The 14111-nt window shown below is 41.6% G+C and overlaps 1 pseudogene; it reads right to left on the bottom strand.

Moving 5' to 3' along the window:
- Nucleotides 1–472: 472 nt before the first annotated feature.
- Nucleotides 473–929, bottom strand: LOC109385589 (40S ribosomal protein S20 pseudogene; annotated as a pseudogene).
- Nucleotides 930–14111: the final 13182 nt, after the last annotated feature.

The raw sequence follows: 14111 nt of genomic DNA, 5'->3' as shown, positions 1-14111 counted from the left end.
TTATATGCAAGGCCTTCAATAACCTTAAGCCATGAGGTTTTATTTACGAGAAAACAGGTTTGGAGAATTAGGTAATTTGTTCAAGGTCACACAGCTGGCAAGTAACAGGTCATTGCAAGTCTAAGGCTCATGCTCATGCTCTTTCACTATAGGCCCTCAAAAATTCTGAGGTGTGTAAATGTCTAACTAGTACATTGCTTTGTACACCTGAAATTAATAAAAAAATTAAAAAATTAAAAAATTGTGTAGGTACTCCATGTTATTTTGAGCATTGGAATAAATGAATAAGTGAATGATAGAGTGATAGTAAATGCCAGCCTTTTAAAGTGTTTGACTATATTTTATTGTTGTTCAATAGAAATATGTGAGCCTCATATCATTTAAAATTTCTAGTGACCCTAGTTTTAAAAAGTTAAAAAAGTGAAATTAATTTTTTTAAACAACTGATAGTCAATTTATTAAAAAGGTTGACTTAAGCATCTGCGATAGTGACTTCAACCTCAACTCCTGGCTCAATACTGATGGAAGTAATCTGCTTAACAATCTCCGAAGGACTGTGCAGGTCAATCAGTCGCTTGTGGATCGTCATCTGAAAACGATCCCAAGTCTTAGAACCTTCCCCACACGGAGTTCTTCTTGTAGTGATTCTCAGAGTCTTGGTAGGCATCCGAACTGGTCCTTTCACTTTGAGGTTTTTTCTCCTTTGCGCCTTTGATCAAGTCAGCACATACCTTCTCCAAGGATTTTACGTTGCGGCTGGTTAGAGTAATTCTAATTCGGTGAACCGCCACCTCTGGTTCCACAGGTGTCTTTCTGGTGTCTTTAAAAGCCATGGCTGCGGCACGGCTTCCTGACCGACTTGTTCCTCAGCGAGAGCGAACAGCGGTGAGTCAGGAGCAGGAGCGAGCGAAACACAGCTCCGATGCTGCTGCGACTGCGACTTCCGCAGAGAGAGCGAAATTAATTTTAATAATACATTTATTTAATCTACTATATCCAAAATTGTATTCTTTCAACATATACTGAATTTCAAAAAAATATTAGTGAGATAACTTTCTTTTTTTTCATACTGAGTTCTTGAAAATGCAGTTTGTTTTATTTTTTATTTTTCAAATATAGTTGACATTCAGTGTTACTTTTTATTATTTTCAGGTGTACAGAATAGTGGTTAGACATTTATACAACTTATGAAGTGAGCTCCTTGATTAGTCTAGTACCCACCTGGCACTACACATAGTTATTACCATATTATTAACTGTATTCCCTACGCTGTACTTTACATCCTCATGACTATTGTGTAACTACCAATTTGTGCTTCGTAATCACAGTACATCTCAATTTGGAATAGCCACATCCCAAGTGTTCAATAGCCACATATGGCTAGTGGCTACCTCCACAGACTGTGCAGGTGGAGAGCACCAGGAAGATGTCATTTCCTCCCTCCCTGGCTCACTAATGCCAGCAGGCTGCCATTAGAGCTTCATTTAGCTGTTAAAGTGACTCCCTTCTGTCTACCCACAAGTGCTTCAGCAGTCATCATGCCTCAGTGTGAAGGGGCTTTTATTTTTTACTTATTTTTACTTTTTGATTTTTAACTTGTTAGTGTGAAAAGAGTCTAACATATAAAGAAGATAAACGAATAATAAGCTCTCATGTAAACATCAGTTTTGTGCTCATCTTGTTTCATTGTCCATACTCCATCCCCTCTCCATGCATTTACTTCCAGGAGTATTTTAAAGAAAACTCCAGACATCCTATCACTTAATACATAAATGTTTTAGAATGCATTTCTAACAGAAAAGTATTGTGATATAAACATAGCCCCGATGTGGTCATCATTAGAGTCTTTTTAGATTATTACCCAACCACGTACTGCTTGTTGCAAGGTTCTGACAGGCACAATGGGAGATGAAAAAGATGCGGTGTTCTTGGCTAGTCACTTAACCTCTCTGAGCTTCAGTTCCTTCACCTGTAAAGTGGAAATAAGATCGCTATCACACCGGATTGTTATGAGGATTCAATGAGATAACCCCAGGTAGAGTGGGACCTTATTAAGAGGAAGGTTCATAAATACCAAGATACTAAAAGGAAAGTCTGAACTAATATACACTAGAGAAGATTGATAACCTTCATTATTTTATGTATCATGCTTTTATTAATGCAGCCTATCACCACTTTAGCTTTTGCAGAAGTCACATCCCGTTATTGATCCAGGGAACTTGCTGCCAATGAAAGCCCCTGTCATTTTCCTAAGTGCAACTGCTGAGTCCTGACTTTACATCTTGTGATTTTACCTATACTTTTATCCTCTAGCATATCTATCCTTCCTTCTTCACATCTTCACCATCTCACACTGTGATGACTGTATAGTCTCCTAACAGGTCTCAGGGCCACCATTCTCTCCGAGTCTGGAAACTTCAAAGCCAGTAGAATAGAGGGGGTCTAGAATGGTGGCAGGAATAACAGTGGAAGGACTGAGATGAGAGATGATCACTTTTGAGTTTCCTCAAAAAAGTAAAAATGATCTGCCATATGATCCAGCAATCTGACTTTTGGGTATATACCAAAGGAAATAGAAACAGGCTCTCAAAGAGATATCTGCACTCCCATGTTTCGTGTGGCATTCTTCACAATAGCCAAGATACAGAAACAACCTATTTGCCCATCAGTGGATGAATGGATAAAGAAGATGTAATATATACACTGGAATATTATTCAGCCATGAGAAAGGACATCCTGCCATTTGCAACAGCATAAATGGGCCATGAGCATATTATGCTAAGTGAAATAAGTCATAGAAAGACAAGTACTGTATGATATCACTTATATGTGAAATCTAAAAAAAAATCAAACTCATAAAAACAGACAGCGAAATGATGGTTACCAGGGAATGGGGAGGGGGAAGAATGGACAGATGTAGTTTAGGAGTACAAACTTGCAACAAATAATAGTAAATAAGTCCTAGAGATCTAATGTACAATATAGTGAATATAGGCAACAATATTGTAGTGTAATCATCCAACTTGCTAAGAGACTGGAACTTACTTATTCCAACCAATGAAAAGAAGTGATCCTTATGTAACATGATAGAGGTGCAATCTATTATAATATATAAATGTAGCCATTTAAGATGTTGTGTGCATTAAATGTACACAATGATATATTTCAAATATAAAAAAGTCAAAATAAAATAAGGTATTAACAAAATAAAATAAGCTGTTTAGGGGACTGATAAGAATGTGGTGGTGATACCATATCCCTTGCTGCAATCAGTCTTTTGTCCAATGATGTCATAGATAAGGCTGGTTTTAAAGAGAAATAAAGCAAGCTGAGTGCTCAGGGCCAAGACTGGAGTTAGGCAAGCCCTTCTCAGATAAAGAAGGGGGCCTAGATAGCTGAATGGAGGCCCACTGGATCTGACAACTCCTGAGCCATCAGAAGAGTTATATTGGTGTCTTGGTCTTCCCTTGCTTGGCCTGGTATCCCAGAACCTGATCCCTGGCAGTCAGCTGGGAATCTTACAGTATCTGCTACTGAAAGAGCCAGCTAATGTGTGGGGTTCTCCCTGACAGAGATCCGGCTAGGCTGAGGGCAAAACTGCCATTGGAGTTGCTTTCCCAGCTAAGGTTGTGTTGGTGCTTACTGACCAAGATCATTCCCTTATCATAGGCCTTGATAACTGTCTCCTGGAACACCTGGTAAAGGTGGTCCCCACCCTCCAAAAAGAATCAGTGAAGTACTGGATGTTTCAACAAAATAGCAAAACAGGCTTACATAGAGGGGAGTAGATTACTTGCTAAAATTTGAAAGCTGAAAGGAAGAGGGGGTGTATTTCAAGCCACAGATGTGGGCTCTAAAAGGATGCCAACAGGCTGAAATAAGTGATTGAACCTGATCGTATGATTGACTGTTACAAATGGAGAGGCCCGCAGTTGGGTGCAGAAAACTGACTGGGTGTACACAGAATGGAACAGACAGCCCTGTACAGAGTTTACAGGACAGGGATTTGAGACTTTGCCTAATAGGCATCACCAATGAGATGTTAAGGCCAAAATATTTAATGAGAACTTAGACTGCGTTATTATAAGTATAGTGTCCAGATAGAGGAAAGTAACAATCTCTTCTTACTCAGAAGATTCTGGCAGGTACTCCACAGCCGGTCCTTGGGGAGTTCATAAACTTATGTGCTGACTTATCTACTGAATATTACTCAGCCATATAAAAGAATGAAATCTTGGCATTTGTGACAATATGGATGGACCTAGAGGATATTAAGCTAAATGAACTAAGTCAAAGACAAAGACCATATTATTTATTTTATATGTGAAATCTAAAAAACAAAACAAACAAATTAAACAGAAACAAATTCTTTGACATAGAGAACAAACTGATGTTTGCCAGATGGGAGGGGGTTGAGAGGATGGGTGAAAAAGTTGAAAGGGATTAAGAGATAGAAATTGCCAGTTATGAAAATAGTCACGAGGATGTAAAGTATGGCATAGGACATATAGTCAATAATATTGTAATAACTATATATAGTGCCAGGTGGGTACTTGGCTAGTCAGGGAGATCACTGCATAAATCATATAAATGTCTAATCACTATGCTATACACCTAAAATTAATGTAATATTATATGTTAACTATAATAAAAAAAACAAATTTTAAAGATAGAGTGCCCAGTGAAGTACTGTTCCCATTTTACAGAAAAAAAACACCTGAGCTTTGATAAGAGAAGTGACTTGCCTAAGGTCACCACTCTGGCAACTGTTGCATCTGTTATTGAAACCTAGTCTGTGGGACTCTCCATTTTGTCATACTTCCTCCAAAGACACATGACTAAGGAGTTGTAAGCCAGAGTGTTCTCCTGGTGGCAGGAGTAGGGAGTGTCTTGTACTAGGCACAAGGTTAGGAAGAAAAGTGGTGGGGCCTAAGAAACTCACCAAGTTAACAGTTTTGCCTACTGTCCAGACCTTCAAAATAAGACTTTCAACACTGCCCCCAGAGAGGCCAAAATGTAGCCAAAAGTGTAACATGCTAGAGAGAGCTGGGATTCATATATATTTGGGGTGCAGTTCCTAGGTCTCTTGACTTTTGTGATGGCAGGTCAATTCCTTTTACTCTCTGAGATATATAACCCTATTTGTGTAATCAAGGAGTTGGACTTGAACTTTCTAAGATCTCTTTCATCTCTGATATTCTATGGGTCACTGAGGTTAGTAACAGAACTGAAATAGTTACTCAGAAAATCCTGTAAGATTCCTTAGTTATTGTGGTTCTCCCATGGCCCAGAAATAGTAGCACCAATGCCTAAAGTTCCTGAATGCTCACTTTTGAGGCAGAAAGAAAAAGGAAGAAGCTGAGAACATTGTGTTCAAATCCACAGTTGATCTCCAACTGTGCATATGGAAGTAGAACCCCAAGGAAACTGAGTCAGAAGTAAGCAGATACAGTGCTGGAGGCAGAGGGAAGAGGGGAGGGAAGGCCACAGCCAGACATGGCTAAGGCACTCTAGTGACTTACCCACTGGGTTTCTGGATTCCCTGACCATGCTTTCCTCACATTCTCCCCTCCAGCCCATTCTATGACCTATAAATGCAGGCTTGGCTGGACTTGCTGCCCAACTCTAGCCTGCCCCTGTCATCACCTTCTCTCCTTCCTCTATGTGCCCATGGAGCTACAATTTGATGAGAAAGTTTTCATAGCTTATTGCATAGTATGAAGTGTATCTGCTTTTGTGTCAGAGGCCTGAGTTCTAGTCCCAGCTCTGCTCCTGAACAACTCTGTGGCTTTGAAAGTCCCACTTCCTCTTCTTAGATACTCATCAGTAACTTAAAGGATTTGGAGTGTTTCTTACCCTTATGTCAGATCACAGACTTCTGAGGATCTGATGAAATGGTTGCATACAGATGCCACAATTTTACATCTAATTTCAGGTGACTCATGGACTCCTAGACTAAGAATTCCTGCCTAGATAGCTAACAGCTCTTTCAGCTCTGAGTCTGTGGTTCTGTAATCTGGGCATGAGGCCAAGGTCTGCCTGCCTCTTCTGGAGGAAGAGGAGGAGGAATCCACCTTCCAAATATATCCCTTGGCCTGTGCTTCCAGCTGCTTTTGACTTTAACCCATGACACTCTGGGGCTACGGGCAATTCTGGCTTCCCACACAAGGCCTGAAACTTAGTGAAAAAGACAAAGTCAATGTGCTAAAGCTCCCTTCAAAGCCCAGTGACCCTGAGCATCCTTCACAGGGCCTCTTGGGCCCCAGCTTCAAATAAAAGGCAGTAGTAGGATGGCCTCTGATCCAGGCACTAAATGGCCCCAAGAAGAAAGCCTTGCTTGTCCAGACTGTAGTATCCTCTGGTGGCTGTGAACACGTATAGGACCTTATCTGGGCGCCTCAAGTTTAATGGCAGTATAAGGACAGGGACAAGCTGTTAGCAAATCCAAGGGAAGTCCCACAAGGTGCTTGGAAGTTGTCCAGAGCTACTACCTGAAAGCAAGCTCAGAATGTGAGCAGTGGAAAGTAAGAATAGGGACAGTTGTAGCAGCACATTCTGAGCTTAGCCTGAGCAAGTTCCAACTTTCAGCCTAGAAGCTAACCTCACTGATGCCAACGGGCCCCATGTTTTGTAGCTCATTACTAGTCTTCCCCTGGGGCCCTGTAGATCTCCCCTAGTATGACTCTGCCAATATATTAGGCATGAGGAAGGAGGGGGTGCTCACAATAGACAGCCTCCACTTATGATGAGAAACAGGGCTCCTTTTCCAGTATGAAGGTCAATCTCCTGCCTTCTTTTGGGTTCAAACCTATATACCCAACAGACTTAGACGTATCACATATTTTTTCCCAAACTCAACATATCCCAACTTAACACATCACTTTCATTTCCTAACCTATTTGTAGCACTTAGGAGGCTTTAAAGGACAAGTAATAGAAACTTAAGTAAAATTGATTAAATTATGATAAAATGTGTAAACATTTATTGTCTCTAACAAATACTCTGGAGATGGTTGATTGTGATGTTGGTCAATTCAGTGGTTCAATAACATCAAGGATCCAGGTCCTTTTCATCTGTTTTCTCTCTTATCCTTAGTATGTCAGCCACACATCGTGATGGCCACAGCAGTGCACGATATCAAGTTTTCATACAATTATGTCCAAAGACTGAAAAATAGGGCAATCCTTCCTTTTGACCCTTGTTTTTAAGAGAGAACATTTTTCCTAGAGCTCCACAATGTCATTGGTAAGAATTTTACCACATGCTTACGTTTTAGAAGTTAGGATTCAATTCAGCAGCAACACAGCAGAAATACAAACAAACAAAGCAAAACAGATGACCTACAGATGATAAAATCTTATTTCTGTATAGAAGAAGAGAGGCAGGCATTCCAGAGCTGGTATGGGCAGCTTCGTGAAGTCATCAGGGACCCAGAATCCTTCCAGCCTTCTGTTCTGTCATCCTTAGGAATTTCCCCATATCTACATGGTCCCAGGTGGATGTTGGAGATTTAGTCATTACATCCATGTTCAGGAAGGAAGATGGAAGAACTAAACAAGAAGATGCACCCTCTCTATTTTAAAGAGTATTTCCAGAAGTCCCATACAACACTTCCACTGAAATTTCATTGGTCAAAAGTTATTATCATCGCTACACTCAGCTGTAAGAAAATCTGGCAGCAATGTGCCCAGCTAAAAATGAGCACTACATTGCTAGGGAAGAAGTAGAGAATGAATATTGGGGGGGTCTACCAGTCCTTTGAAAAACATGCTGCTTTTTAACCAATCATACTGGCAAAGGACATAAAATTGCCATGACTGATTTAGACCAGTGGTTCCAAACCAGCAGAATTTTTGTCCCCCAGGCAACATTTGATGATGTCCGGAGACATTTTTAGTTAATCACAACTTGGGGAAAGTGTTGTTACTAGCACCTGGTGGGTACAGGCCTAAGGTGCTGCTAAACATCCTACAATGCCCTGGGCGGACTGCACAACAAAGAATGATCCAGCCTAAAATGTGAGTAATACTGGAGGTTGAGAAAACCTGGCTTAGAGTTATCAACGTCACTGTGCACCTACCTTCGACTTGGGCTAGACTAGGGCCCAGGCTCCTCTAGATTTCCTTATGTCAGTGAATGGCACCATCGTCTATCCAGCTGCACAGACTAAAGTTCTGGGGATTATCTTTCCTGTGATTAAAAGTCTACAGTGGCTTCTCCTTGCTCCCAGGGTAAAGATGAAAACCCTTTATGTGACCTGAGAGAACCTACGTGGTTCTCTGGCCCCTGTCAACTTTATACCACACCTTCTACAAGCGGTCACCTGCCCCACTCCCTGTGAGCCTCCTTATGCTATTGTTTTCCCAGCCCCCTTCCTCACTCCCACTCCCTCCCCACACCTAACACAGAACCTGGAACAAAGTAAGTGCCCAGTAATGTGTGTTGCAGAGAAAGAATTCTCTAATATTAAGTCCTTAGTGACAGATTTATAAGGTGTTATATATTAGAGGTAGTTATGCCCCCCCCCAAATTAGCCTCCCTTCCCTGCCTTCACATTTCCAACCATAATCATCCATCAATAAGAAAGTCATTGAGAGTAATGAGCTCTTCCTTTGAAAGCAATAGAACACCAGGGAAGGGGAAGGGCTTCATTAATGTGCATTGTAGGTCTTGGCTCCCACATATCTACCTGAGATAAGATAATCAGTGCATTCTTGTGGATAAGGATAGCAAGGATGTTGCATAGAGCTGTACAGGAGTATGTACATTGCAACTCTAATGAGCATCACTCAGATAGGCTAGGGGTGGCGTGGGCTGGGGGCTAAAGATAATGACTGATACAGGGAGACTGGAGAGAGAGAAACCAGAGAGTACTGAGGAGGCAAAGAGAGGAGAGGGGTAGTAAAGAGAGATACAAAGAGAGGAGTGATGAAAACCAAGGGCTGGAGGCCATTGCAATCTTCCGATGTGCCTCTAACCTATGAGCCTTTATTCTGCAGCAATCTTAGGACATGAAGACCATGATCCAAGACAGAATTACCTTAAAGAGAGTAAATACACACTTTCTGGGTGGTCTGCCTACTAAGCCCCTGGTGCCAAACAGCCTCGGCCTTTGCGTTCATCCCCAACTTCATGCTCAAGGAGTTTCCAAATTCCTCTTGCTCTGTCTCAATTCCTCACCTCGCCACTGACTCCCTGTGTGCCCTTGGGTTAATCCTTTCTCCTCTGGGCCTCTGAGTCCCCATTTATAGTATGAGGGGGTTGATGAGATGTTTTACAAGGATTCAGCTTGAGGACATGCTGTGTCTATGATTCCAAAACTGTAAGGTGAGTTTGTGAGCGTGAGTGTTTATAAGTTTGGACATGTCCCTGCCCTTTGGGCTCCAGTTAACTTATAAAATGGGGGCATTTGATCCACATGATCTCTTAAGGCCCTTCTAGCTTTTAAATGTCAGAATCAAACAATTCTGCAGCCCAAATAACTCCAAGCCCTTTTCCTTAAGTCAGAACCTAGGCCTCCACCTCCTCATATCTTTGTGTGTGTGTGTGTGTTTGTGTGTGTGTGTGTGTGTGTGTGTGTATTTATTATCCTCTTATCTGTTTTCTCTGTAGCCCAAGGATGCTTCCCCCCCTGACACTCCCAAAAATAAACAAAGATTTCCAGGCCCTGCCCCAGAGCCAGTTCCTTTCTGGCCACACCACTGTCTGCCAGCTGCTTGGAGCCGTGTCTCCCACTGCTAATATGGTTTTGTTTTTGTTTTTTTCCTAGCTGTCTTGAGAAACTAAATTATTCTCCAAATATACTCCACTTAGATTTATAATAAATGTGATTTAAGTGAGAAAATTATCACCCTCTCTGGCTAACTACTCTCCAGCGAAGAAATACCTTCATTAACCAGGATTTCTCCCAGACTCTTCAGGGCAAAGACCTCACCCTGGGGTGGAACTCAGAGAAATACAAAGGCTGTGGGAATGAAGTGAGCTTACAGTCAGCCCCAGGCCTCCTGGGGGCCGCAGACATTCAGGGCCCATTGAGCCCTCATGCCATCACATGGGAAAGCCTCCCTTACTAGCCTGCCAGATGAGAGCTCTTCTGTTTGTAACAGTCTTCAAATAGCTCATTCCACTATGTATGCCATAATTTAAACATCTGTAGGGATTCTTAATGGTCATCAGACCTAACTACCTTGTTGAAGACATGAGGACACTCGGGCCTAGAGAAGAAAAAGGATTTACCCAGCGTCCCACAGTGCATCAGTGGCAAAGTCAGTCTTCTCAGCCTGAGAACGATCAGCAACCACACATAGTTTAACTTTGCAATGTCTCCGTACATCATTCTTTGCCCTTCGTAACCCAGTGCTCTAGTCTAAGTCATTTGTGTCAGAGTTCTGAATTTTGTGTGAGTACCCAGTTTGGGATACACAGGGAACTATCAGGCAGAGAGAGAGAGGCCTATCCCTCCTTCAGTCTGATTCAAACCACCAGCCACACCTGATTCTGCTTGAAGCCTTGGTAACTTGAGCATGAGCCCATTACAAGCACCTGGCATTTTCTATGATTGTTCTGCGTCCCAGGCTCTTTATCCGTAACTAGGGACGGCTGTGCCATCTCTTCCACAGACAGGAGCTACGGTAGTTCCTGAAAGTTGCACCGCTCCTCAGGAAACACCTCATGGAAAAACAATGGAATGAAATGTGTCATCTCTGAAGATCTTGGTGACTTAGCCCTCTTCCACCTCAATTTCTGTCTTCCCCCTCACCTATCCCCACCACCAGTCCCCTCTGATGACAGTTAGCCCCATGCATTCTCACATCATACATTGTCACAAACAAAACACGAAGCCTGGAGGTACATTTCAGTACAACATGAAAGAGAGACTTATAAACTCTGTCGTTGGGAATTCTAGGGTACAGGGTGAACAGGATTTCTATTGCTGCCTCCTTATTCACTCATTACTCATTCATTCATTCACTCCTAAATAATCCCTAAGTGTCTATTGTGGGTCAGGCCCTGTGCAAGATGCTGGGGATAAAGAAATAAGATACATACTGTTGTCCTCCAGGAGTTCACAGATTGGTGCAAACAGCCGTGACAATATTATAATACACTGTGATCAGTGTCAGATCAGGCAGGGCTGTGTACAAAGCGTTGAGGAAACATATGTAAATCCCTAATTTTGCTTAGGAGACTCAAGCAACACTTCACAAAGGCGATAATTTTTTACTGATTTTGGAAGGACAAATGAGAGTTTGCTGACAGAAGTGGGAAAGGGTACTCCAAGCTTTTGCCATGTCAAAAGAGAATAGCTAACATTTATTCAGCACCTACTATGTGCCATGTACTTTATGCACTAACTCATTTAATCCTGACAATAACCCTATGAAGTAGGTAATCTTACCCCATTTACAGATGAGTAACTGAGGCACAGAGGTAAAAGGACTCTCCAAGGCTATTTTCACTAGAAAATAGGAAAGGCAGCTGGACTTCAGAGCTGGAGTTCTTTACTACAAGGCATTGCCCCTTTCAGATACCAATGGGAAGCATCTTGACTAGCACGTAAGGTTGGAGAGGTGGAGACACAGAGGGAGAATGTGGCAAGAAGCAGGTTGGAGAGATCATAATGAAAGGGCCATGTGAAGAAACAATGGGAAGCCTTTGGAATGGAGGAGGTATTTGCATTAGCTACGGCTCTCCGGCACAAATTCAGGTCCATGTGGAATACCTCATTTGCTCATCTCTCTGTAAGACATTATTGTCAGCTCCCAGGTTGACACCAGAATACAGGCTTATGCAGTGTCTACAAAAATGGAAGCAGGGCCTGTCATCTCCAGTTTCTTAGGGCCACTGCTGACACCCTTGTTATCCAACCTTAGCCAATGGGCTATGAATGGGGCAAGCTGGAAACTAGCTGAAGAGATTGAGCCCCAGGTAACTGCTGCCTTTGGCCTTGATTTGGAGAGCTTGTGCGGTCCAAGACAGGTGGTATTTGAGATTTGGAAGGAAGCCGGGAGAGCAGGTGTACTTTCCTGAGAGGTGGTATTAGTGAGCTGTCTCAGTGAAGATATTTGTTTTCTGGCCATAAAACCTTGTTTCAAAAATTTAACCATGTTACTAAGGTTTTCTTTTTTCATCATCCTTTCTGCCTTTAATCTTTTTTTCAGTAGTTGTGTGTGTGTGTGTGTGTGTGTGTGTGTGTGTGTGTGTGTGTGAAATAGCAGCCACTTTCAGTTGTGCCGCAAAGAAGCAGAAACTTTGTGTGGCAGACACTGCTCATCCTTACCCAATATCCATTCTCCTCTTCTTCCTGTCTAACAGAACTCTGATTTTGTTTGGGGCAGAAGTGAGTCTAGCTTAAAAAAGAAAAGAAAACCTATACCTCTCAGCTTGCCTCACCTCTCAGAGGGTGGCCAGATGACTTAGTTCTGTGTGGAGAGTCTAGGAAAGCTTTTTTTTTATATATAGGAGGTAGACTCAGTGGACACATAGCTTTTGCCTTTTCCTGTCCTTTCTTCCCGTAATGCAGACTCGATGCCTAGTGCTACAGGAGCTATCTATCCTGTAGTTGGACTCCCTCCCATACCTTGGGGACAATGCCACAGGTAAGAATGGCAAGGCAAAAAGACACAGGGGCTGGGATATCACGTGGGTCCTGGACTTAACTCTCGATTCTTGTTCTACAAAAAACTAAACCCTTTACTTATTTAAACCTCTGGATTTGTTTATGTGTTTGTTTGCTTTTATTATTTGTGGTCAAATGCAATGCCAAATTGGTATAGTTCACATACCTTCTTGAACTGGTGTTTGAAGGCTGGTGGGGCACTGAGGAAGGGGTGATTCTGAGGGGTGAGCCGTGAGCCACTCCTTTGCTCCTGTAGGCCTTTCTTCCCAAGGTCTTCTTTCTCCCAACCTGGAAATGTCTCTGTTCTGATTGTATCAGAAAGCTGTTCCCTTACAAGGAAGGGATAGCAGAGTGAACCAGACCCTTCAAAGGAAAGCAAAACCCAGTGGATAAAATATGGACATCTGATACAAGCTGTACCTTCCCTCCTACATTTCTTTTGGAGCTCTTCTCTGGCAAAGTCTAGGATGTCCCTTGTTCTGTTATTTTATTGATATGCAAATGTAATGATTTTAGTTTGATGTAGTTCCACTTGTTTATTTTTGCTTTTGGTTCTTGTTCTGTAGGTGTCATATCCAAAAAAATCATTGCCAACTCCCATGTTGAGGAACGTTTTTCCTGTGTTTTTGTCTGGGAGTTTTATGGTTTCAGATCTTACATTTAAGCCTTTAATTCATTTAAAGTTAATTTTTGTGGGTTGTGTAAGTTAGGGGTCTACTTTCCTTCTTTTACATGTGACTATCCAATTTTCCCAGCACCATTTATTGCAGAGACTGTCTTTTTTCCATTGACTATTCTTGGCTACCTTTCAAATATTAGTTGACCATATATGCACAGCTTTCTTTATGGGCTCTTGAGTCTGTTCTATTGGTCTATGTGTCTCTTATTATCCCAGTAAAAACCAATGTTTTATACTGTTTTGTTTATTATAGCTTTATAATATATGTTTGAATTCAGGAACTGTGATGCCTCCTGCTTTGTTCTTTCTCAGGATTGCTTTAACTATTCAATGTTGGTTTGTTTTGAGGTTTTTTTTGTTTTGGTTTTGTTTGGGGGTTTTTTTGGTTCCATATAAATTTTAGGATTGTTTTCTCTACTTCTATAAAAAATGTTGTTTCTATACACTAAAAACAAATTACCTGGAAGAGAAATAAAGAAACTGATCCCATTTACAATAGCATAAAAATATTAGTCATAGATTTAACCAAGGAGGTAAAGATCTCTACCAATGAAAGCCATATGACATTTATGAAATAAACTGAAGACACAAATAAATAGAAAAATGTCCTGTGTTCATGGATTAGAAAAATAATATTGTTAAAATGCCCATATTATCCAAAGCCATCTATAGATTTAGTGTAACCCCTATCATAATTCCAATGACATGATTAGTCATGAAAAAGACGGACTGACAAATGCTGGAGAACTGAATAGTGACTCTGGGAGTGGCAAGAAAAATGGCCCAGCAGGAGTTATTTCGTCTACCTGTTCT

This window comes from Hipposideros armiger, unplaced genomic scaffold (assembly GCF_001890085.2).
Source record: "Hipposideros armiger isolate ML-2016 unplaced genomic scaffold, ASM189008v1 scaffold_119, whole genome shotgun sequence".
NCBI classification, from domain to species: domain Eukaryota; kingdom Metazoa; phylum Chordata; class Mammalia; order Chiroptera; family Hipposideridae; genus Hipposideros; species Hipposideros armiger.
This window is presented reverse-complemented; position numbering and strand designations above follow the sequence as displayed.